The sequence below is a fragment of the Anser anser genome, assembly GCF_964211835.1.
Source record: "Anser anser genome assembly, chromosome: 1".
Lineage (NCBI taxonomy): Eukaryota > Metazoa > Chordata > Aves > Anseriformes > Anatidae > Anser > Anser anser.
In genome coordinates, this window is record NC_139720.1 from 28,414,431 (window position 1) to 28,441,105 (window position 26,675).

The 26,675-nt window shown below is 35.4% G+C and overlaps 1 protein-coding gene and 1 long non-coding RNA gene across 17 annotated transcripts in view; both read right to left on the minus strand.

Moving 5' to 3' along the window:
• LOC310892628 overlaps positions 1 to 13,177 on the minus strand; it is an 18,968-nt gene extending 5,791 nt beyond the window's left edge. Inside the window, exons 1-2 of the long non-coding RNA XR_014578264.1 lie at positions 6,096 to 13,177; positions 1 to 5,959 (exon numbers count right to left, since the gene is read on the minus strand). The exon at positions 1 to 5,959 is cut by the window's left edge and continues 5,791 nt beyond it. This is a non-coding gene — a long non-coding RNA (uncharacterized lncRNA). The remainder of the gene's footprint in view (positions 5,960 to 6,095) is intronic.
• The window catches only part of FOXP2 (forkhead box P2), a 440,428-nt gene that overhangs the window by 72,383 nt on the left and 341,370 nt on the right, over positions 1 to 26,675 (minus strand). Inside the window, exon 3 of one of the 16 annotated variants that reach the window (XM_083820633.1) lies at positions 13,186 to 13,256. The exons of the other annotated variants lie outside the window; for them this stretch is intronic. The gene's annotated coding sequence lies outside the window, so the exon portion shown is untranslated. The remainder of the gene's footprint in view (positions 1 to 13,185; positions 13,257 to 26,675) is intronic. 16 annotated transcript variants of the gene reach the window in all.

Genomic DNA, 26,675 nt, shown 5'->3' on the forward strand with positions numbered 1-26,675 from the left:
CCCCATTTTTAAACATATTATATTCAGGAAAGGGAATTTCATGCATGACCATCTGAAGCACAACATATTCCACACCATTTAGAACTATCTCAGGTTCTCTTCTCATATTAATCATTTCTACTTAATTTAAAATTTACCAGACACCTCACCACTGAGAAATATTCCAGTTTAAATATTTGACCTGAGTTGCTCATCTTTTGTTTAATGACCAACTTTTTATATGGATATAAAACAGTGTTTAAAATGTAGTTTTGTTCCCTCTTTGTGAATAGACTTCCACTATTACTTTTTACCAACTAGTTTCATTGAAAGGTTTCCAGCATTACAGGTAATGTAAAGTCCATTAGGTCAGGCTCTTCATAGCATGACATGCAGTAAATTACAAGTGCTTCAAGCAGCTCAGTGAATTACAGTTCATCACTTTGAAAGGTTCCCACTACAAGACTACAGATATCAGATCTGGCAGTTAGGATCCAATTAACACTTTGGTCAGAATAATCAGATTGCATGTGTAAGACTTGTATAATTCGTTTATTGCTTCCATGCATCTTCTGTCTGTAGGTAAATTTGTTGCTGTTATTTCAAAGCTTGGAATCAGTATTTCACTTGCCTTTAGGTTATATTTCAAGTTCTTTTGCAGTGCAGTGATGAACTCTCCCTGTTCCAGCAATTTAGATCACTTGTCCTGTAGATATTACTGCTTGAGAAATGGTTTGTTTCTGGTAGTTTTGTTTTGTATTCTTACCATGTCATTATATGTCTAGAAAAAAATTGCTAGCAATTTTTACTAAGCACATTTTACTTAGTGTAACAGAGACAGTTTCCTCCAGTGTGATCATTCTGAATCTCACATAACACACAGATACACTGTAAATGACATATGCATTGACATTTACATGTGTACTGTCATGCAAAACCATTTCCTGCTACACTGGATGTAATACTATAACCAAATGAAAAAACATTCTGATTTTGTGATATCATTTTTCAAGCTGTGGTCAGTGTATATAAAGGTTCTTCAGGATAAACCTCATCAGTGCAGAGTAATGGATTTCAAATTCTGTATTCTTACCCAGTGCTTTACAACAAATTGCACTTTCAAGTCTCACAGGCAGTTAGATTCCTTGGAAAGAGCTCAACTTGCCCAAGGTATCCCACCTTTTCCATGAGAGAGCAGTAATGAACAGATACACAAATGATGCAAGTTTGAAATGCAGAAACCTGTGAACTGGATAAGCAAAAAGCTCAGAGACTACTAAAACCCTGCTGTGTTGCATTTCATAGCTGAAAACATGCCAGTTGTGTTTAAGTTGTGTCTTTTCCCCTCTGACAACCCCGTCCATACAAAAGTCATATATATAAAAGGTTATGTCTAATTTACATACACAGCAATGTATGCTCAGGCTCTTCATTGATATATGAATTTCAAATACTACAGGAACAAGAAATGAAACAGAAATTCATAGTTTCCCATTTTGAAAGTGTTTCAAGAGCAAACATTATCTAAAGCTTTAAAGATTCAAGATGTGAGTAATGGGATATGAAGCTCTAGGTCATTGATACAAATTTGCCCCAGATCAATGACATCCAGGAATTATTGCCAGCTGAAACTATTTGATGGCCAATAATAATTCCTAGTTTCAGTCCAGTTTCTAATGAGCTGTAGTCCTCATAAAAAATTACCACCATAATGAACTCCAAGAGCTACAGAAAGCTCAAGGACTGTGTGGCTTACAGACTAAACTATTTTTCTGAAAGTACTGCACTATTTGCTTAATGGAAACCTGGATCCAGCTGCACTGTTTCCCTGATAAAAGAAGATGCTAGCAAGTATGCTGACTGCCTGCAGCCAGGTGCATCGCAGCTTGTAACTTTAACAGTTCAAATTAGGAGGAGTATCTATATACTATTTGTGTAGTTAAGAGAGAAGCTACTTTAGATGGCAACTCAGATGGAATAAATTATGCTCTGTTCTGAATTGTGAATTGTTTTGTATGAGACCTGACTCCCCATGACTCATGCAAAGAACTTCCAAATTTAGGCATACAATATTAGTGGATGAGAATATTTAATTTACTTTCTGACATGGAACAAAACATTTGCGTACTGCTGAACCCCACAGAAGTGAAGAAGCAGAGGACTGTACATGCACAGCCATTCAGAACCAGCAAAATTATTATCAAAGTGGAAGTATGAGATACCCTGTAGGCTTTTAAACAAGAGTTGTATTACCTAAGACTATCCTTAGTATATATGTAAATACATACTACAGTTAAAATGTTTTATTTATCTATATGACTGTTTGAGAAAAATCGGTATATTGTGCTAAATTATGGTATTATTTTACTGTTGCTATCTTTCTATTATCAATGCACACAAGACAGCTTTAGAAAATTTCACATGAACTGCTGACTGAGGTTTCTATTGGCTTAAAAAAATAGCGTATTCTATTTTAAAGTGATTTAATTTGATATTCTAAATTTCCAATAAAATTTACCCAAACTGGTTGAAATACTCCTTCTCCCCATGCCCAAATCAAACTTCAACAGCTGCAACAGATTGAAAATAGTGTCCAAGCATATCAGAAACATATCTTATGGATGTTATTAGCATGAAGAGAAAAGAAACATGTTTTGGCCTCAGCCAAAGAAGCCTTTAATAGGAAAGTTCCCTCTTGACCCTGCCAATGCTGACAAATATTCTACAGCATGTAGGGCTTTATGTATCATGAATGCTTGGGTATGAACTTTTGTTACCTGCTCCTAGCTCTGGATAAAATGGATGGATCCCAGTCAAAGGTAAGCAATGAACGTGAAGACTACCATTTGGTCCACGGAGCAGCTGATGTGTGGATACTTCTCAGGCTTTCAGGGAAACAGGGAGGAGTGTTGTGATTAGCTCAGGATAATCCACCTCTCATCTTATCTGGTGGTTGAAGCTAGTCCCTTACCTATCCACCACTCCATCTTTCAGGCTCTTCTGAACAGTTTGTGATAAAAGCGGGCCATATGACTAAGCAGGAAATACAGATCTGCAGCCAACCATTTGCTTCTTGGTGATCGAAGAGCAAAATGAAGCAAGCTGCTTTCTAGTTCTGTTCTTCACTGCTAGAAAATTAATCTTGTGCGAGACCGAGTGTGGGAAAGCTGGCTGTAAAGAGAATAAGGAGATGATGCAGTCATCAGCTAATTTCTGACCCTCAAGCACCCCTGCTCAGCTTTGGCCATGGATTAGAATAAAGCAAGAAAACAGCAAACAACATGGTCAAGGGAGGCCAGAACAAGGGCAACAAAGCAGCTGTCTAGCCAGGTAATGTAGGTATGCCTGTTCATGTAAATCTAAAAGTTTCTATACCAATTTCAGAGGACTGCTTAATTACTTAAAATTTGAAAAACAGTCCTATAGAGTTAAGAATAATGCACTTTTATTGTTTATGTGTCTTTGGCATGTATGATGGAAAGGTGGGGTTTCTTGGATATGAGGAAAATGGATTAACGGATCTCTAGTGAATTAATAAAAGGGCTTCACATTTCACTTGTACAAAAACAACCCAATAAGAAAACATACAGAGGGTTTTTTAAAAGGAAAATAAATGACCCAATGCACAACATTTGGTGTAGGATGTTTGTTTGTTTGTTTTTAAGTTGTGTGGATGCCTTTAACAAAAATGATCTCAAAAGATTTGGAAAAAAGTATGAAACCATAGAAAGCATATTCCCATATGAATATGACCTGCAGTGACCATTGAATAGAGGACTAAGGTCATCTTTATTTTTTATTTGCTAAACAGCAGCCACAGAACTGCACTGATTCTGCTAATGATTTTAATAATGTTAAGGCTACAAATTGTTTCCAAAAATAAATAAATAAATAGATAAAACAGCCCTCATTAGAAAGAACCCCAAACACAAATGCCAAATGCTAAATAAAATTAGCACCACAGCAGTCATCTTTAGTGGTAACACATTGACAAAGGACAGTTGCAAGGCTATTTCTTCTGAGCTAACTTCGTTCTCAAAAACATAACATACTTTTTACTTGACTCCAGTTGAGGAAGGCAGTACCTCACAAGGCTCTTTACAAGGTCTCAGGTGGACTACTCTAACCAGGTCCAGGAAGGTATAAAGGCATCCTGAAGCAGCCCGCAACTCTCAAAATCTGCCAGAACCTCACATCTGATGTCTGTACACATATCAAGTATTTGGATGGATACAATTATCTCCTACCCACTTTCGCATTCATCTCTTGCAAAAATACCTGTTTTGAATAGGCATTTACAACTGTATGTACACCTAACTTTTCCTTCATTTGAATGCTCTAGCCAACTAGAGCCCACTGCAGTATTTTACCTTCTCATGATGTGTCGTATAAATGTGAGGAATCCCTGTTCTATATAAAATATAACCAAGCTTGCATACAGAGCAGATATTTTTGCATGCCTAATTTCATTTTGCTATCCGTTGTTCACACAAGTACCTTATCCGTATGACGAATATGCAATGTTTGAGAACTGTAGACAGGCCTGTCCTGGTGTACAGGCTGAATTTTCTGCCTCTGATCTTTTATAGCATCATGTGGCAGTTTGGTAAGGGATGACACAGGTATTAGCTTGAGTACTTTTTCAGCCTATTTCTTAAGTAAACAATATGGAATAACAGAACAGTAACTTGATCTTTTGGTTAACTTTAATAAGGAAATGTCATAAGTGTCAGTTAATAGAGAAAACTGCATATGAAGATCAAAAGAAGAACTGAAAAAAGAAAATGAGATCCAATAGGAAACATAAACTAGAACATGAGAGTTTGTCACAGCAAAAACTCTCTCTCTTTGTCCCATACTAACTCCCACCTCCTATGTTTCAAATAAATATACAAAGCATCACATCATGGAACAATCTATTAGGTATCTGAGCCTCACAAGGACCTCGTTAGAATATTAATTCTAATAATTTCATAGTATCTTATGAACCAGTGAGTCTTAGGCCAGGTTTGTACCACATAACTTTAAGCATATTAAAGGGAAGTGCCCATGTCTACTTGCCCTGGGCATTTCCTAGAGGAAATAGAAGGCAATATGCAAAGATTGGGACTAATCCAGTCCATGTAAAACCAGAATTGTCCGTGTCTCTCTCTTTTCTACTACGACACAGGTTAGACTCTGCTTCAAACAGGTATATCTAAAGTTGAATGCCCAAGGCTAGGCAGGATGAATCTGGACTGTTTAGCAGTCCATTTGCAAGGCTACAGGGCTCCTGGGTGAGAGTCAGAAAAACAGTAAAACTAGCTTTTCCATTCCTTATCCCATGTACCATGTTGCTCTCCAACAATGCAAGTTCCACACCAGCAATTCTATTAACATAGAGTCATCCTAAAAGAATAAAGAAATCTTGAAAATAATCTGGAATAAATATAGTTTCACGAAACCTGCCAAGAACAGATCTAGAAGAAGTCCAAGGCTCCAGCAGCTGGATATTTCCACCAGCCTAGTCATTCCCATTAGGCCTGGGACCAGTCCCTGCTCCAACTTGCACACTGCAATGCAAAGAAACTGTTTCTTCTATACACTCCTTCTTTCCCCAAATACACTTCCATGAGCAGTCTTGGGAGACTGCCAGCTCACAGAATATATTAAAACACCTTCCATTTACTGAAATGTCACCTCCTTCATTAGACACAGGTGAATGTCTTTGTCCTTTCACTGTCTTTCTATGTCAACTGCCAATGACTATGGGAATATGTACTCGGTCTTCTCAATCTCCATTTTCAGCTTAAATTAATGCCTAAGGTTAGTATCAAAATAGGAAGTGTTACCTGGAGATGAGACAAATTTGCAGTTTTCTTCAGAAATTATAGAGCGCTCTCTTCAGCCACTGCTTAGACCTGCAGCTAAAATCCTCCCAACTCTTCACTTTGTGAGCATCCTCTCTTACCATCCAGGGTAAGGCAAGAGCTTTTCCGAACTACAAAAATTATAGACAATAAGCCTAAGTCTGTTCATATTGAAAAGTATGGCAGAGCAATCTATCTCCAGTGGGAGCCAAATTTAGTACTAGTAGAGCATGTGGTATTCACAAATTAACTTATTGGAACACACACCTTGATGCAGATGCATATGATGAAATTACTGAAGCAGTAAAGATGGAAAATCTTTAGTGATACACTTCTTTAGAAGCAAGTTCCAAGTGCAGATTTTTCTTCACACACACACAATACACACAAACACAGAGAAACTGAAAAGACAAAATTTCAGTAAAAGATTTACTAAAGTAGAGTTGGGAAACATATATATATATATTTTAAAAAAATAGAACTTCCAATGCAAAAAGTAATAAAATTACTTTCTTTTATCATTTTAATAACAATGTCTGATTTGTCAAAACAACTGTAAAAACCCTATAAATATCTGTTAAGGGATTATTCCAATAGCATGAAAAACTCTAGTGAATAAATGACACAGAATATAGAACTGTCATCATGCATTTGCATATAAAAAGCTGTTTAAAACTGACAGGCACACAAACAGAAAATACATGCTATAAAATTAGTCATTTTAAGCATGGAACTTTAAATAACACTGGTAGAGCACCTTCATTTTAGCTAACTCATTCTCAAGATGAATCACAAAAATTATGTTGCACCTAGGAACATGTTTTCTTCAGTCTTGTATATAACAGTTTGATTATTACATTTTGTATATTCTTTAACTTAAAATCTTGTGAATATTACTTCAATAATGCATTTTTCTTAAGGATGTCACAACATATTTATAAAAGTATTATTTTTCTTCTCAAAAGAAGATGAAAACTATGATTTATTATATATTATAGATTATTATTATATATTATAGGCTAATTGTCAGAAAAAAAATATATAGCACCCCCAGGGCTACCAGAAAGTATGTGTATTTATAAAGTTATAATGATACAACATCTATATGGAAATGAATAGTTTTAACTGTCCTACCAAGAAACAAAAAATGTTTTGGACCTACAAGTCCTTTCAGTCAGAAATAGAAGCAGCAGAAGTCCCATACAGAACAACACCCTGAGTTTAAAATAGTGTACACAATGAAAAATCTCTATTGCTACCAAAAAAAAAAAAAAATCCTGACAAGCAGGTAGGAAAATATATATATATATATATATATATATATTAGTAGCCTATTTTGGCACTTAAACTGAAAATTTGGACTCCTTCAAATAGACACAAAAATGTTTGTTAATGCCATTCATTTAAAGACTATGATGGCCAGGGTTGGGTACCTTGTTCCCTTCCACTCATAACTGAGGAGAAGAACATGGACAAGGGCAATTCAAGTGTCTGTCTGGTCTGAAGGGTTAGTTAATGGGCTACAGAAATTCAGTCTGCTCTCTTAACTCTCCCACTTTGGGTAACTAATGACAATCTACTCACTGGGCTAGCAAGTGCAAAGGGCTACTGCTTTTACCAAAGCAGAATGACTGCTGGCTCTTCTCTCTGCTCCAAAGCTGACAAAAGAGGAATGTGACCTCCCTAGTCCCCTACATCTCAGAGCGCAACCAACTCCACAAGAGTAATAAAGGGAAGGGATCTACTTACTCCCTGTTAGTTTTGGAAGTAACAGGTTTCTAAATCTTTAATTTTTCCAACTGTTGTTCAAAAGTTCCTAGTCTTAGAAGTGATTAGAATTTAATAAAGCAGTACTTTCAAAAGCTCTCTGCATACTTTTCCACTGAAAATTACAGATTCATAAGGATTTGTTTTTATTTGGCTCTCTAGATGGAAAATCAATTGCAAAGTTTGGGTCTTAATGAAAATTCAGTATTACTACCATAATAGTGAAAGTTTGAAATAAGCCCAGAAACTTTTGGAAGATTTGAGTCAAAGAATTCTTCTGAATAAAATTTAGATATTTATTCTAAGAATAATAGATGTAGCTTCTTTGTCATATTGTTTGAATTACTCGTAAACAACAACAACAACAAAATGTTCACTATGCATATAGACATAATTACTGTAACCACTGATTAGCTATCTAATTTGAATTTCATTTCATTAAAAGAAATGAGTTAAAGTAATACTTCTTAAAACATTATTACATTAATTGCAAAACAAAAAGACACACAACACCTTACCTTGGCAAGTAAGCTAGCCCACCCTCTCTTCAAAAGTAGAATAAATTGTTTCATTTATGACTGATGTTTGTCCTTCAACCAAGGGAGATCCCACAACACTCCCAGCAACCTATTCCAACACTTTACTTACATTCCAAAAGTTATTTAACATCTCATTTCCTTTGCTTTAATTAAAGCAAATTATTTAAAGCCGATTATTATTTGTAGACATGTACTTGTATGAAAATCCATATGTATTTTGCAAAGATAGAATTAAGGATGACAGAAATAGTGCCATTTACTGACAAAATGAATATACAAAATGGAACAGTAAAGACAAACAATTTTCAATACTAGTCTGCTATTGAATTCTGGCTACATTAAAGCTTTGTCATCTGTTTTTATGCTTGACTATAACTAACTTACAAACATAATTGTATATATGTATTTTTACTGAAAGATCTGATCCAGCTCTGAAACCAGTACTGAGCTGAAATCAGTATCAGCTTTGCTACCAAGTGTGACAGTAACAGCAATTGGTCCTCAAAAAATCAACCCAGCAAAAGAAGGTCTGGAAGAAGAAAGTCTGAAAGTATTAATTTACTCTATGACCTACATTATTATCTTGTTTATTAAAGACAGTATTACAGTTCACATATATGTAATATACATATATTTGTTGAGTTTACAACATTCATTTGAAGCAGAAAGTCATGTGCCACCATCTAAGTTTTACCAGAGCTTTCATAACTCTTCAAAACTGGGAGAAGACACTGAGATTTTTAAATTGAAATTAGTAATTGAAAAATTATTTTCCACCTGGAAGCACAAGCAATTTCTGAACTGCAGTGTTTCATAAAACAAAACAAAAAAATACAGCTAAGGTTTTCAGGTGCTACAGAACTGATTCCCTCTGCCCAAATATGCAGAAAAATACACTGCAATGGGTAAATGGAATGGAAATGGAAAAATCCACTTATAAACTATAAAAAATGAGCAACAATCAACAGCATGAAAAGGAACTTTGATTCAGCAATCCTGAAGGGTTAAAAATATGGTTTAAATGCAATTCAGATTTTTCTTTCCTTTAAAATCAAATTTTTATAACTCAAATTTATAAAAACATTAGGAAGGAGATTTCAAAATGAAAGTTTTGTTTTGAGGTGAAACTGATATTGATATTATGCACTTTCAACAGACTGATATTAAAAATATTGCTTTGAAAAAACATCTTCCACAAAATCTTTTTTGATACAAAATTCATGGAACAAATTCCAAGGTGTTTTAGTACTGAGAATTAATAATGAAAAAGGCTGTAAATGTAATATTTAATTAAATTCTAGTATTCAATGTCATATCAATTGTATTGATGCTGCTGAAATATTTCAATTTTTTGGCTACATTTTGGAGTCTTTCTGGACAGATAGTTCCTATTCTCAACTGTGGCAAACCCTACAGAGGCCAAAATGTCATTTTACAAAACTGGTAAAGAAAATCAAGCTTATTTCATTTGAAAAGTTTTCTAAATTATGGGCATTCTGTTGCAGTTACAAGTCACAAAGGCTAGGGGAAAAAATATTTAAAGGGAAGAAAATGAGAGAGATGAATGATCAATTCACTGCTAAACATGGCAGTTGAGGATCATTACCTAACTTGTTGACAAAGGATATCTTTATTTTCTCTATGCACCCTATAAACACTATGTTAAACGATGGTAACAAGCACAAGGAAATTAAAGCAAAATTTATCCAAAGAAGGAGGGGACATTCTGTTGGAATCCTCTTGTTTATAGAGTTGCTGAATAGGTTTAGTTGACAACCTATGTTTTCTTTGGGAAGAAACAAAGATTTGGGAGCTATTTAAAAAGGTGCATATATACATCTACCCATCTATCTGTCTGTTTTTATTCGGTAGCTATGACCCAGTCATCATTGGGAGTTTCTGAACGACAGATTCATTAAAGTGTCTAAAGCTGTACTCTTGTTAACATGTCCTTAAGAACTTTCTGAAACTGATCAATTTTGAATGAAATCAAAGGACATCTTCCAACATAAAATGGGAAGGCACAGTAAAATGACTGATTACAATCTCTTTTTGGAAATGAACTCAGAGGGAGCTCTGGGTGCACAGACAACCCTCATCTTACACCAACCAGCTAGATTTCACTGTATGGAACATTAAAAAGCAGTAGATTTCAGGCTTAACAAAATTTATATTTGCAGTAATGTATACTGCAAGGATGGACTTTAGTTCCTTATTAAGTGTCTAACATTTCTCTTCCATTTATACATGGAGGATGCAAAGGCAATTTCAAAGAACCATATATATTTATACCTGCAACACCATCAGTACTTTTGTTACTTCATTATCTCTACAAAATCCTAGTTTATACTTTTTAATATCAAGCACAAATGCCTCTTTCTTGCCGGACGATTCGAAACATGATCATGTGAAAATTCCTATAAGTTTGTATTACGTATAATGTAAGTAATGTTATATCTATTTGACAAAATGGATTAGCAGGATGGATTTCTGAGCATCTGGCTTTTGAATATCTTAAAACATTTTATAGCAAGCTTTTCATATTGTACAACCTGAACATGCTCTACCACACTTCCTATGATATATATTTACACATTGCTTTCTGCTATATTTCGGTCTTTAACACACTGAAATGTTGAATAATGAGATATAAGCCCCAATGTTACACTCAGACACATATACATATTTATATATGCATATTTTTATATATTTATATAGAGAGACAAAAATGTTAAATGTGCTACATGATATAGCCAAAAAAAACCCCAAAGTTTTGGACTTTCTGTACATTTCATAATCAACTGGAAGAGCTACATAAATAATAAAAACAGGAAATAAAACACATTTTAACTGTCCATTATCAAAGGAATATTGTTTTAACAAGACATATAGAATCACATTATCATTCTATTAATTCAATAATCTGGATGTTGTTACAAGACTGAGACAGTCATCAAAGCAGGGGATTATTCTTGTACAGAAGGATCATATCACTTAATGGGACAGAGATGTCACATAAACTAGAGTGTCAAAAAGATAACAAAATACAGGATTGAGCTTGTAGTGGTAATGCATTTATGCTGGCATACATGGCTCCACCAACATAACTGGTGTTTGATAAGCATACAGGTATAACCATTTTTGAAACTGCTACCATCATAGTGCTGATTTCATGAAATCTCTCACAAATTGATCTTCTACTATATCCTCACACACATTTAAAATCTGCATTTTTCCTGTTGCCTGTGGTTTCAAAGATCTTTCATTAGCTCAAGCCATGCAATGATGATTGTAAGAAAACCTCTTCTCTTGAAATTAAATGAAGATTTATGGTAATTATTATAATACTATTTTATCATTGAGGACATTGGTCCTCGCGGTTTGCATAGGTTTTCAACTGAATCTGTTTCCTCAGAGAAATTTTAGAAATTACTCTTCAGACCTCAGTATATTCTTGCTGTTTCTTAGTAACTGGTAGCCAAGCCTAACATTTCTTACACGTTTTTTTCAGTCATAGATTCATTGTCATATAGTCAGGAGTGCAAAAAGAATAGTTTTCCAGCATCCAATTTATTTTACAACCAGATTTCTGTGTGTGGCCCACCCTCCCACCTATGTAACATACTGAAGCTTGAGACATACAGAAATTTGAGATAATCACAAGCTTGTTTCAATACACTGTCTTCTACCTTCAGACCTTCTAGGTCCTGCTGTAGATGATTTGGTGTCACATCCATTACGGAGATAATACAAATGCATACTTGCAAAAAGACTTGAGTTCTAATGATTTTGAAGCTGACTACAGATCTGCAGGTAAAACACTAAGATGGCACCTTATCAATCTCTGAATGATATATTTGTAAGACAGATGGATGGAGGCAGCTTCCCTTCTAGTTTTAGCTACTGCATATGTGTTGCCTTTCTTTTCTTGTAGTTCATTACAGATACATCCTATGAAATCACATGAAGAGAACAGGCTGCATTTGAACAACCATGTATTTAGCCACCTGAGACCATAATAAGGTACAATTGTAGCTACAGTGCTACCATGCAACCATGGCCTATATATGAAAATAAAAACTTGGACTTTAAAGGATGTCTGCATGTTACATACACAGTTACTGAAGACGAAGGGGTGGTGTGGTGGTTTAACAGATCAGGGATGTCACATTATTCACAAACAGTGAATTCAGTCAAAGGCCAATTCAGGACTGAATGCTGAACAAGACCTACATTCAGGTACCATTTGTAGGTTACCACTAAATACTAGTTTCTTAAGACCATCAGCACACAGGACAGGTTTTTCTAAATAGATGATAACCACATTTCTGTTTTCTTCTGTTTGGATTAGAATCATAGAGCTGCCACTACTACAACACATGCCACTACTACAACAACATGACAACTGTTGAATAAACATTGACTTCAACAGTATATGCTGTATTTGGTGTTCCTCAGAAATTCACGCCGGACATGCATGTCCATCCTTCTATAACTCATAGGTTTGAAAGTTGTTACCCAGACAGTATGTATGACATGTATATTTTTCCAGCTCCTACACCAGACTTATATAATAGTTAGTGAATGTGCAGCTAAGTTTAGGAAATGGATTACTACAACTGAACTGAAATGGCAAAGCTGACTGAAGAAGATAAACTTTTTATTGAAAAAAAAAAAATCTGAATTCTCCTATATTTCACCCTTAGTGTTAGCTAAAACAAAATTATATGACCAAAGACTTTTTTGTACTTTCTCTGCAGATTAATCATGTTTGATAATAAAAACTACCACCAAGCTAGCTGCAGCTAAAATAAAGTTTGCATAGCCATCACACTGGCATTTTCAATGCACAAAATTAGTCTGATCCCATGACATTTAAAAAGCATGAAGTAACCACTTGGTTGTTTCACTGCTACTTTCTGTCAGTCATACTACTTGGCTCAAAATAGAAGTGTTGCCAGGAATGAGGCCTACACCCTGAGTGAAAAACAAAACTCCAAAACTGAATGTGAGGGACAGAAACTGTAGAAATGAGGAAAAATTTCACTTACATTTATCCAAGATGGCTGTCGCTATTACTGTTGAAACTCTGCTATGGGCTGAGGTCACAAGACCCTGTAAGCTAAAATAGAGAAGCTTCAGCTGAGGGTAACTGAAGCTGCAGCACATTAAAACACATTTTATAATTATAGGTATTGATTGGAGTTTTAATTTCTTGATCTATTTTTCCCAAGGCATGAAAAGTGACCTCTATTTTTTGGTCATTTTTCAAGCCTGGAGGGAAGAAATTTTCAGTATTATCATCTACCTCATTATAAGTGCGTATGTATGTTATATACAGTACATGATATGATAGTATGACGGTTTCATTGGCACGAGTTTGGAGTTGCCACATTATTCACAGACGGTGAAACCATACGTGACTTATGCAGATTCTCCCAAACAAAACTAGAATAAAACCTTTATACAACATCACATCATCATGTATGTAGCAAATGTATATAATTATATGTAGCATATTATATAAAAGGAAAGCTAGTTTAAAACTCTTTACAATGTGTTCAAATCCATCACAGAGTTTTTTTCCTTCCTGTAAGTTATTATTATTTTTTAATTAAAATTTAGTCTGGGGAGTCTAATAACTTTACATCTTAGAAATATCAGAATAACTTTAAAATGATTTTTCTGTATGCATCTGAGTACTGTAGAATGAAAATCTATTGCATCTTAACCTCCCAGGGCTTAAATCAAGTGTGTGATCTACTAGGCAGCTGGAATCTTCTCTTAACCTTTGATATAAAGATCCTACTGTTGGCTTCAGTAAGTGAAATGATGTTGAATTTGTCACTGATTTTGGATTTAATAATCCCTCTTCCAGTTCACAAGTCATCGTGCTTTTGGGAAAAGAACTGACATGCAAAAGCTAAAAAAAAGTAAGAGAAAACAGCAAGGAATTCTCATGGAAAATAAGTGTTAACAACAGAGATGTGGAACAACAGAAAGAAACAGACTAGTAAAGTTCAGTTGAGAAAAGTTTATTACCTGTGCTTGTATTGCATATGATATCTACTAATGTAAATATACACAGAATCACAGAATCATACAACAACCCAGGTTGGAAGGAACCTCAGAAGATCTTCAAGTCCAACCTTCCACGCGAAAAATGAGTCTAGATGAGATTATCTAGCACCCTGTCTAATCATATCTTGAAAAACTTCCAGTGATGGGGATTCTACCACACCTCTGGGGAGGTTGTTCACAGGAATGATTGTTCTCACGGTAAAAAATTTCTTTTTCAAATCAAGACAAAACATCTCCCAGTGCAACTGTATCTGTTGCCCCTTGCCCTCTCTATGTGACTCCTTGTGAAGAGAGAGGCTCTGTATATATGGATGTATAAACAGATGCATGCAACATGCAAACACAGATTTTTTAGACTGTGTCTTGTAGGCATTTCTATATCTGAAACAAAGAAAAGTAATTCCAAGAGTACAAGGAATGCAATGAAATCTGAACTACAAAAATTCTGAAGCAGACAAATAACAGCAAAAGCACATACATCAGGGAGATACAAGTTGCCAAAAGTAGAGTGAAGGGTAGAATCTCTGTGCTTTCTGAGAAAACTTTAAAAAAGGAATTCCCATCACATCATATAGATGTTTACTTAATTTCTTGTGCAACTAGATGAGAATATAATAGATTAGAACTAAGAAACTATTAGGATAATGTATCATTTTGTTATATTCAAAGAAAGTGGAAAATTAAGAAATCCACTGCAACTGTTAAATGCTATAGACATTTTTATAAAATTAACCCTAGAAGCCATCAGAACCCTACCAAGGATTCTGCCAAACACTGCAGTCAAAAGTATCATCTGAAAGATCAGTAAAGAAGACAACACGATTCTAACAAAAATAGCCACTGTGGGGAAAAAAAAAAAAAAAAGTTAAATTTTCCTACCAAAAGCCCAGACTGCTGCATTTTATTTATTTTTATATGGAAAAAGACAGCAAGTGTTCAAATTATGAGGCTATTTTAACAAAATGGGAAAAGTAGTGGCTAAATTCTTTGAAATAGAACACTAAATCATTCACCTTTACCAAACCAATTTCAGTACTTAGATCTGACAGCTAGTCTGAAGTTTCATGAATGCTTGTAAGCTCATGTAGAATGACTGTTTCTTAGTTTTGATGCTACAGGATTGATGCCACATCACTAGAACACTGTAACCCAACTGGAACTAGTTGCTCTCCTTCACCTAATGAGAAACACTAACGAAAAAAATAACAAACTGAAATTGAATTAATTATTCTCTTCATGAATGGTCATACAGAATTTATTCAATCTAAACATAGTTTGTTTGACTATGTAGAATGTAGTCTAATATGCTCAGTGTGTAAAGAGGTAAAGCTCTATCGACAATGAGTCCAGCTCATTTCATAAGCAGCAATTTATTTAGAAAGAAAGGGGAAAAAAAGTTAAAATGGAGGGGAATCACTATACCAAATGCAGAAAACCTATGCTATAGGCACCTACATCTGAGTTAGTTATTTGAGGTTACCTGTATAATCAAAGGAGAAAAAATAGGCATTTCTGTGGCACAATTTATTCAATCCTAATTAGATGTCCAACTCAGATGAGATAAACTGTCTCTTAAAAGTGTGTTGACTATTCACTGACAACAATGTGTTGACTAGAAGTGTCTTGACTATGAATGGTGACAAGTCTCTCAAGCCTGAACTGTTAAGGTGAATGGCTGAGACAAGGTTTAACCACCTATTGTCTTGTGAAATAAATTCCCCTTCCAACACACCAATTAACTAATTTTGACTTCCCATTAGTATGCACTCCAAGCAATCATCTGTACCTATGTTAAATAGATGTAAAAACAAAATAATCTATATTGACATCGTAAATTCAGCCTGTATCAGATAGATGCAATGCACAAAAAGTTACTCCAGATGAAAAGGAGAAGTAACAGCATTCATTTTAGTTTTCATTCAGTTATGAATGAAGAACACTGCTGAAAGCCTCAATCATTTCATTGTATCACAGGACATATACACAACCCAGCCAAATACTCTATGTCCTACCTGGACAAACCAACCAACCCTCTAACTCCCTTCTTTCCCTTTAGTTTTAAAGAGAAACTCTCCCTGCAGGACAAAATGAATGAAAATGTTACAATCTACACACATGTGCACACGTACACACAGAAATAAACACAGAGGAATCAGCCATAGAATTGTAGGTACTAATATGCATATTAAAAAATATATTGAAAAAATCAACAGGATGCTTCAGGAAGTCACATACTCAACAGACTGACTCTAATGGCCATAGGTATGTAAGCATATTTTTGTTTTGAATATAGCTCCGAAAGAAAATATATACATGTATATATAAGCAGATGTAGCCAAAGCTAAAAATCGTAAATAGTAACTTCATGCTTTTTATTGTGTAGCAGCTCAGAACAAACTTTTCAAATATTATATACCCTCAGATTTACACAGATAATAAGATTAGATGTGACAGTAGCACTGGCATCTTTAGAGATACATATGACGAACTTAGCCAGCCAGCAAGGTAACAATCACCATTTTGATAATCAATTTCAGAATTGAATTGAATTTTCAGAAATGATTTGAATGAAAATTAGCTCACAGCATGATGGGGGTTGGTATGGTGGTTTAAATGAATTACTTGGATAAAAATAAAGTAAGATACAATTTTTAAAAAAAAGTGTTATTTTGTAAATATTTACAGATTAATTCAAATTTATCAACTATGGAAATTAATCAACAAGCAGACTGAAAGCACATCATGCAACTCAGTGATCACCATAAATCTGATACAATGTATCAGATTTCATCAGAATAGAGGTCATATTTTAAATGAAGGTAGAATTTGCTATGCATTATTCATCCATCTGAAAATATTACAAGGTGGGACAACTTTTTTATAGTTTATTACCATAGCATATTACAAAATGCATTTGCAAAATAAATGTTTAACCGATGATTCTATGACAAGTCGTTTCAAAGCATATTATAAGATGCAAATATTGTTAAAATACGTGTGCATGTTTAATGCATGAATTACAGTCATCAGACTTTGTATAAATTGTCATAAAATTTAACAAATGATAATAAGATATTTATAAATGGCATCTAAACATACAGTGTGCACAGAAAAGTAAATGTTACTAAAATAAGTCCTTATATGAAGGCTCTTATTTCCTTGTCTTTTTACTCAAAACAAACCAGGTGATTTCATTGTTTGGATACTTGCAAGCAATGTCCAAGATAAACTCTTCTTACTAAGCTTCCAAGGCAGCCAGAAACTTCAATTTTCAAAAGCTTTCCAGAATAAAATCACAGACAGTTCTATATCAGCTATACAGCACTGATTAGCTTTAACAACACTTTCAAACTGTTCCTTATCAAGAATTAAAATGCATCGAATAAATCTGAGTTATTACTTTTACAAACAAATTTTTTGAGGAAGCAAACTGTTGAAGCTCTGTATGAGAGTTCTTTGCTCATCAGAAAAATCAACTTTGACAAAATAGGGAGAAACAGTCCTACCTTTCAAATATTGCACATTTAATCAGTGACACTCAGTATACAGATACTGATCTCTATAAGCCTTATATATCCTATTTTATTTTTTTTTAATAATTTACTACCATAAAGCAAAATGTTTATGAAAGAAAAGGTATTTACTTTTTTTCATGTGTATAAAAAAAACAGACAGCTGCCATCAGCATACCTCCTAGTCATCTACAGAAACAAATCTGCCTGCTCGAAGGGGAAATTTATATATGTACCATCTGTAAAAGTCAGACTAAGTGGCTGACAAGATCATGAAAATAAAGAACCGTCCTCACTTCCAAAATAATCAGATGACTGACTAGAAAAAAAAAAAAAAGGCAATAGACTGAAGGAGGCGGGGGAGGCACGACTACAGAGAGATACAACAGTCACATCCCACCAGATGTTGTGCAGAGACTTGCTGGTACGTGAAATCACTCGTAATTATGATATAGAACTTTAATGATTTCACTGTAACTAAATATTGTTATAAATCTATTTTAAATCTGCCAGGTTTCAGTTGCTGAAGAAGTTGATCTCCAGCTTCTGAAGCACAGTCAAAGAGCATTAGCTGGATCTGAGAAGTCTGATCCTGTGATAGGAATGCTGACATTGTTCTCTCTCTTAGTTTTCTTTGAAGTTTAACAAGATTGAATGCCTGGAAACAAGACCTAAGTACATTCAAGAAAGAAATAAAGTACTAATTTTGACGGAATGGACAAAAAAAAAAAAACAAAACAAAAAAAAAACACATGGCTTTAAAAGTAAACTAGACAAATTTATGGATGAAAAAATCTATTTCAAGCTTTTGAACACAAAGTGTTCTTGAGCTTCACACTGCTTGGAGAATGTAAAAGGAAAGGATCTCAAGTTTTTGTCCTGCCTTGTCAACTCACCCTACCCACCCTTCATACCCCAGTGGGAGTGGGCACTTGCTCAGACAGAGTAGCAGGAGCTGGCTCAGTATCACCTGCTCTTGTATTCTTCTGGACTTTACATAGCTTACATGAGATTGCTTTTACAGGGAAGTGCAGCTGAACTCATGTCGATGGAACCTGCCTGAGGAAGACTCTCACCTTCTGGTCTGTGGTGCTACAAAACACTTTCAGCTGCACAGGATGTATTTCCATAAGGAAGTAGAAAAAAAGGCACTGGCACTCTAAAAGTAGAAAATTATTTCTTTTCCAAACATTTAATCACAGAGGCCTCCCTTACACATTCCAGCCTCCTTATGGTACCTACGGTAACTGTTTCCAATATTGCACTTTTTATGGCATATTCACTTAAAAAAAAAAAAATCTTACATTTATACAATCAATATTGCAAAGCCTGGTTCAGAAACACTCCAAAACCACATTTGTATTTCCCCTACGCTAATGTATGGTTGTTTACTGTTTCGTATAATATGCAACTTGATTTTACAAACAGCCTAAAAAAAAACCCTAAAAGCTTTGGTGAAAGCACTGAAGTAAGGTCCCTGATGCAGACGCAGTCACTGCAGTCTGTTGAACCAACAGTGAAAACCGTATTCAGCCACACGGGGTTCCTGCTGTCTGCACGTCATAGCTAGAATAAATGATGCATTAAGTGCCTCCAAGCTGCCTGTCCAAGTGCCTGCCCAGCAAATCATCTAGAGAACTTGTGGCTAATCACTTATTTTTCCTTAAAAGCCCTCACATGCAAGGTCCTGCAGAAATCATTTGTTTCTTCAGCTTTTCCAAATATAAAGGAACCTAGCAAATTGGTAAAGCACAAGAGGCTTTAAAGTCAAACTTCATCAATTCTTGTGTGTTTCCTAAAGATGTGATCATTCTGGTAAAATGATCAGCTCTTGGATAAGAGCGACTTCATTAAAGCGAAGGACAAGAGGATTCCTCTCCGGAGTGTGAAAAATGCTGTGCAGGACATTCCTCATCCTTCCAGCAATGGCATCACTCCTTGTTTTACTGACACTAGTGGATACTGTTTAACCCTCTTTGTAAACACAGGTAAGTTTCAACTCAATCCACCAGAAGTTTAAAAAAAAAAAAAGGCAAAAAAACAGAGAGCAAAAGCAGTACACAGGAAGAAAAAGATCAGAATGTCCTACCGTAAAGTGAGGTGGGGAAAGATGATAAAAAGATGAATATCATAAATAAAATTAACAATAAATAATCTCTCTTTATAATATGTCATTCCCCCTCCCCCCCCAAGGGTTACATGACAAATACCTCAAAAAACATATATTTCAGGCATTGCTTAATACAGGAACTGTCAAGTGGCCTTACCAGCACCTACAGCTGTTGTACAATTAAAAATTCAGGAAATGATTATTGATAACTTGTAATTTTCTACATACATTTCCATAGTTGCCAATGAAGCCCTGTTTGTTTATCTGTGTGGTGTGGCAGAATGATTCAACAGAAACAAGCAAGCTACCAATTCATAGAGAAATTGTCAATGAAACACTCTAGACAAGTTGAATATTTTAAATCCTAAAGGGCTATATATATAAACTGAAGTTATTCTTGAATGTATAAATATTCAGCTAAACAGGCTTTAGAAATACCTGAAATCTGCTGAGAGTGTATCTTATTTCAAAAATTAACATCTTGTTTAAATTTTGCTTTCCCACTTTCTCTTAATCTTCTTTGCAATTAATTATGAACTTTTTAAAAAATGTTTTGTTTTGTGTTTTTTTTTTTCCTGACGTACTTGGCAGTTTATGCTAGGCACACACATTAAGAAAAGGCCCACTACTCTAAACATGAATCATCCCCTGTCGTTTCATGGTTTCAGATTACAGTTTACGAGGTGACAAGAAAGTCCAACTGAAAATGTGCACCACTCACTACAAGTGGAGACACCACGGAGTGCTCAGCTTGTAGTTTGGTGTAGTTCAGGTTCATGGAATGGTACTGGCACTCTTCGCATTCATCCTTAGAAAAGAAACTTCCTTCACTAAGTACAACAGGACTCTTCTTGAACAGTAAGTAATAAGTGGAAAGGAAACAATGAATTCTATTATTCTGGAAATATTCCACATTTTGGATTGAATTTCCAGACATCCTGCCCTTGTGTGTATGCATGTGTTTGCATTTGCATCTTCTGCTAAATTCTTTGTTCTGCTGGTAGTTTGTGAGTTTCTCACCCAGAGATTTCATAGCAAGCTCTGTTAAGAAATGTCTAACTAGTCACACCTTCCAGACCATGGGATGTTGAATGGTCCAAAGATCTATAGGACACCTTAAAGTGTGCTTTCAAGGAAAAGTCAAGTATTTAGCTGACTTAAGAGATTTGTGTAGCTAAATACATTTTCTTTGAAGAAGGAAGTCTCTCAGATTTAAAATGTGTGACATCCTAAAATGAAAGGCAGGCCAAGGAAAGGAGCCAGTTAAATATATCAGTAAGACTTCATGTCAAGGTCTTATGAAAAATGTTATATTGTCATGAAAACAAAAGGTTATTCATGGAAATTGGAAAGCAATGTTGTGCCTTTTTTTAAAAAACAGGACAGTGATGAAGGATTTGGAGACTAGACTTTTAATCTTTATACTTAATGTCCCTCTTGATCTGGCCATTACAGGGTTGGTGTGGACCGTATCCAACAGATCTTCGCAATCATTTTTCAGGGTCCTGACCTAGCCTATCTGCAATTAGTCTGATGAGATGTACGAAGGGAAGGGAAGGGAAGGGAAGGGAAGGGAAGGGAAGGGAAGGGAAGGGAAGGGAAGGGAAGGGAAGGGAAGGGAAGGGAAGGGAAGGGAAGGGAAGGGAAGGGAAGGGAAGGGAAGGGAAGGGAAGGGAAGGGAAGGGAAGGGAAGGGAAGGGAAGGGAAGGGAAGGGAAGGGAAGGGAAGGGAAGGGAAGGGAAGGGAAGGGAAGGGAAGGGAAGGGAAGGGAAGGGAAGGGAAGGGAAGGGAAGGGAAGGGAAGGGAAGGGAAGGGAAGGGATCATTTGGAGAGTCTGTGATATGATTGCATTGTTAAATAGGATGATCAACAAGTATTATTCATAGCCATATAGTATGAGCCTAGAAAGACAGAATGGGAAGAAAGGAGTATGACCAGAAGTCTCATGCTTTCCTATGTTTCAGAATTCAGAAGAAAGTGTCCATTTAGGCAGCTTAATCAGGATCACCTTTTTGGCAGGAATTGTGCAGACACCAAAGTACCTGGTCCAAGAAGAGACTCAGCTCATAAACTGTAAGAGTCAGCAATACAGAGATGGCAAGTAAGGCAGTGCTCCAGAAATACTGGAATAATTAAGATGCTGTGGTATGTTTTATTCCTAATAAAGGCTAGAATCATAACTCTCATAAAAAGGAAAGGACTGAGAGATCAAGTCTAAAGCAGAACAAAGCACTATGCAAGTAATCAAAACATGAAAAAGTCTCTACAGATACTTCACAAGAATGTCCACATACATATTCATATATTAAAAAGATAACTCATTTATCTCTAGAAAGACAATTTTAGTATAGTTTAGGTAACTGATGTGGGTAAATAACTTGCTGTCATGGTCTGTACAAACCAAAGCTCTATGAGTGCTTCAAATAACAAGCTTATTCTATCTGCTCAAGATTTAGAAAGTAAAGAAATTTCACAGGCATTATTATAAGAAAACTTTTTTTCTCAGCTAAGAAATTATTATTAGCAATATTTAGAACTTCAGCTAATATTTATTAGAAACAACTTAAATAACATTTGTAAATAGAACATACTTTATATAGAAAAACAATTGGACAAAGCAGACTCACGGATATATATGAATGAGAATGAAACCACATTCTCCTGTGGTTTTCAAAGTACAGCTTTACTAGGAGTTATACACAGACACAATGACATGGTCTGAAACAGTAGGAGCATATAATGGAAGTATTTGTGAAGAGAGATAAAAAAAAAAAAACCTTCAGGCTGCTGAATGAAAATGAAACATCCCAAATTCAGCATAATTTCATGAGCTCATACTTCTTACTAAAAATGGTATTATAATATTTTTGTCACCACATTTCTCAATTTTCATAAATCTAGGATTATGTTTCCTTGTTTCAATTTTACTGTAGAGTGAGGAAGGATTTTAGTGTCTGTTCATAAGAATATACAACATTTCCTCTCACAACCTGTGACTATACTTAATTTTTAACAATCAGTGCAAACTGTTAAATGATCAACGTAAGCAGTTAAATTACTTTTTCGATATGTATCATATTAATCAATACTGGCTTTCTTGTACCACCATGGCATTCACTACTGATCATTCTACTTTCCTCTGGGGGCCACAAAGTCACCTCAAATCTTGATAAGGCTAAATAATTTTTCAGGTCAACTTCAAATTCTGACATATACCATACATTTCAGCCGTTTTTCCAGATCATTAATAAATATATTAAACAATGCTATTTAATGTACAGGTCAGCGGTAGACAGAAATGTTAACCTTTTGCCATTCTGAAAATTGACAATTTATTCCTACTCTATCTTCTGTCTCTTAGCGCGTTTCCAACTTGTGATGGAACTTTAACTTTCACCCAGAACTATTCAGTTTTCTTAATATCTTGTAAGGGACTGTGTCAAAGGCTTTTTGAATGTCCTTGTGAATCATATCCCTTGGTATTACTTTAAAAGTAAATTTATTTTGGAAACACGAATATTTCTTGTAGATTGAAAATACTGGAATTCTCTTAATAGATGCAGTGATAGAGATGTGCGTGTTCTGAAAATTCACTAAAATTTGAGGCCAGAGAAGGTGACCACAATTTGTCTCACAGAAAGGTCAGAGCACCAAAAACTTCCAGCTGAGTCACTAATGCAGAAAAAAATAATTATAAGGCCTTATTTTATCCTGTTAGAATGCAGCATTTGAATGCACATGGTAAGTCACACAGGCTGATGAAAGATTCTGAAGCAGTATCAGTGGTAGCAGCATAGGCAGTAGTACAGCTGTGCAAAGGCTCCCATGTAGCTGACCAGGAACAAACTGTAGGCACTACATAAACACAGAGTAAAATGACTGTCCTGTGTAAGATAAGTGATGACAGTGACAGACTGATAGGAAATACCTGTCATGATAGCAGGCAATATATGTGGCTAACCTTTCTGTACATAAACTGGAGAAGTCTGAATGACTGACTTGGAAGAGGATAATGAGGTACCTTGCAATCATTACAGACAGCACAGGAGAAAGTACAATAGGGCTTATCTGAAAATCTAAAAGTAGGAAATTAATGGTTCTTTTTTTTTTTTTTCCCCTACTTTATGAAGAATAATAGGTATCATGAAGTCAGCCTGTGAAGGATTATAAAACTGAAAACAAACTGCCTGTATTGGATGCTTTGAAGAGGAACTGGGGAAAGGCACAGAGAGAGATGTTAGGGAAATAATCTGTGCAGAACAGTGGCAGCAATGAGACAGGATGACATTTGTCATGTGCAGAAAAGAGGCCAGCTGTTAGTAACTGAAATGTGGAGAACTTGCACGAGAGTTTCAGTTCTGCACACAGCTCAAAAAGCTGCACCTTAGTATGGATGTGATGACTAAGAATGATACCCAGATTCAACATTCAGGGTGTTTATGCTCCAAGCTTAAGAGATGACCAACACAGTGGTTATAGTGATTTTGCCCTGCTGGGCAGCTAAACTCCACCACAACTGCTCTTTCACTCCCCTTCAGAAGAAGAAGAGGGGAAGAAAAAAGTATGCTGCAAAGGAAAGAGATAACAGGTTGAGATAAGGATAATTGAATTAAAGGAAAAGGAAGAGAGGGGAAAAACAAGCAAAGGCCACATGGAAGCAAAGAGGAAAACAAAACAAAACAAAGCAAAACAATTATTCTCTAATTCCCATTCAGCCACATCCTGAGAAGCAGAGCCTCCATACATGGAGTGGTTGTTTGGGAGGACAGACATAATGAAAGCCCCCCCTCTCCTTCCCCTTTCCCACCTTTTATTGCTGAGTGTGACACCATGTGGCATGGAATATTCCTTTGGTTGGTTTAGGTCAGCAGCCCTCGTGATGTCCCCTTCCCAACTCTTGCCCACCTCAAGCCTACTGGCTCTGGGGGGTTTGGAGGGAGACTTGATGCTGTGCCAACACTGGTCAGCAATAGCCAAAACATTGGTATGATACCAATGCTGTTCTAGCTATAGATGCAGAGCACAGCACTGTATGGGCTGCTGCAGGGAAAGTTAACTCCATCCCAGCCAGACCCAGCAGAGTGATACAGGTGACAGTGATGAAGAAAGGACATCAGGGAGGAAAAATTGTTCCTATTGGATGTCTAAGCATTCAAAGGAAAAAATAATAATCTGTAAAATTCCAGATCATATATCTGAAAAAAATATAATGAGTTTTGTTCTTGCAGATTGTTCAGTATGAAGTGTTAGTTTCTCAGCAGACAACAGAAGTAGCCAGTGATCCTTGAAGCTAAAGTTCTGTTCTGCAATTACAGAAGAACCAATACTTTCTGCAAAAAAATGACATTTGAATGTCCCCAGAACAGACGCTGATGTATGGCATATAATGGTGTGAGTATGGAAGTGGCAAGTTGTTTGATGCAAGCTAACAATGCACACTTTTGTGTAAACAGATGCTTAAATAACTATCAAACAGATTATTAGCATCCTGTTTAGTGGTCAAGAAATACAGAAACTGTCAAGATTGGGAAATGAATTACACTTTTTGGGGAGATTCTAGGGCAGTGCGTATCTATTTTTTTCTAGTGACATCTGATGATATATGCAATTGCTCTAGAAATCACCCACTTTGCTTGTTTGATATTTACTAACACTACACCAAAGCAATGCTAATCCAGCTAAAATAAAATGTGGGAGCATGGTATGCAGTAAGTCTCTTGTATGTTGTTAGATTTTTGTCATTGTATTTTTTTGTTTGTGACTGTCATATTGTGCTCAGATAATTAAGAATCAGATAGTTATTGTAGAAACGTGTCTCAAGTTCCACTAAAAAGACAACCAAATAATAAGTCAAGACTTAATTAAGCACATGGTAATGTTAATGAAGAGTGTTAAGCATAAATCAAAGAGTTAATGTAAGACATCTGTATGGAAAAGCAGAGCTAATTTTAGAGTAAACTGTAAATAAAAACTCAAATGTCTCTAAAGCTTTCCAAGAATGAGCAAAAGCCCAGTGACAGAAAAAGAGGATCAATGCTAAAACCTTACTTCTTTGCATTCTGCCTGAACGTAAAAGACAATACGTTTTTCTGCAATTAAAATAGGTGCAGACAATGTTAAAGAATATATCATTTGTATAATAACTAGGTAAAATAAGTAATTCTTTTTTTTTGTTTGTTTGAAATTTTCATTCTTTAGATACTGATAGTTTGCAACAAAGCCATGATGTCCAAAACCTATTAGAAAAGAATTGCATTACAAGAAAACATTAGGGAAATGTAACATCCTCTCTCTCCTTTCAGCAGAGGTACAAGTTAAAAGGATATCTCTGCTGAGATACAAAAGTTTGGTGGCATAGAGATAAAACAAGATCAGTCAAAATTGTGATAAACTTTTCTCCAATTATTCCTGGTTTTATTTAATTTTACAAATTTAGCATTATGTTTTGAAATTAAAAAATAAGATCTGTGGTTGGTGCAACTGAGCATAATTCATCAAAAAGGAGTTACAGATTTAGGTCATCTGAGGATGTTAATGGATATTTTATTATAATAATCACATTTTATTTTGTATTTAAAACATACCCCATTTTAAACCAGATGTTAGAAAATAACTTACATTTACAGTCTAACATCACCTAAATAACTTAGAGGTTTTCTTAACTCTATGAGGAACACTGTCAAAGTACTAAATGGAGATACACTGATAACATGCCCATTAAACCCCACACAAGGCATGTGACTTTACACATTCTCCTTTGTGTATCGTATTAGCTATCACCCTGTTCAACTTTATGCTTTTAAATAACCACAAAACTGAACATTAGCTAAGAAAAGGG